The sequence below is a fragment of the Halyomorpha halys genome, unplaced genomic scaffold (genome assembly GCF_000696795.3).
Source record: "Halyomorpha halys isolate HHAL.00 unplaced genomic scaffold, Hhal_1.1 Scaffold871.1, whole genome shotgun sequence".
In the NCBI taxonomy this organism is placed as follows: Eukaryota; Metazoa; Arthropoda; class Insecta; order Hemiptera; family Pentatomidae; genus Halyomorpha; species Halyomorpha halys.
In genome coordinates, this window is record NW_027114389.1 from 475734 (window position 1) to 476190 (window position 457).

Here is a 457-nt window from a genome sequence, read left to right on the forward strand (position 1 = left end):
CTCAGCTGGTTTGTTGCGTCATTCTCTATTTAGCAGACCAATTGACAGACTTTTAACCATGTTAAATGTTATATCGTTTTAATATACTAAAAGGAGGGAATATGTTACCATTCAACGAACTTTTACATGTAAAATAAAAATCATGAATACCACTTATATAGTACATGTTGTTAATTAAGATAAATCCAAAGAGCCCTGCTCTATCTATCATACATGGTAGATAGAGTGGGCTCGGGAATCCTCAGATCGATAGTGTAAATATTGTACATAACAGTGTAGATGTGACTAGTGGTTATTTAATTTTTTTTTTCTTCATTTACATAGTTTGATTATGTTCATTTTATTTGATTATCGTCCGTTATATTGTATATATATTTAAAGAGAAATTTTGTTTTTTTGACGTGACAACGTCTTATAAATTAGATTGCAGGGAGTCATGTAGGCAAAAGTGTAGCGT

General features: G+C 30.9%; 1 protein-coding gene across 1 annotated transcript in view; it reads right to left on the reverse strand.

The window, feature by feature from the left end:
* The window catches only part of LOC106686763 (glycine receptor subunit alpha-3), a gene marked incomplete at its 5' end in the record, with an annotated part of 183910 nt that overhangs the window by 151363 nt on the left and 32090 nt on the right, over positions 1–457 (reverse strand).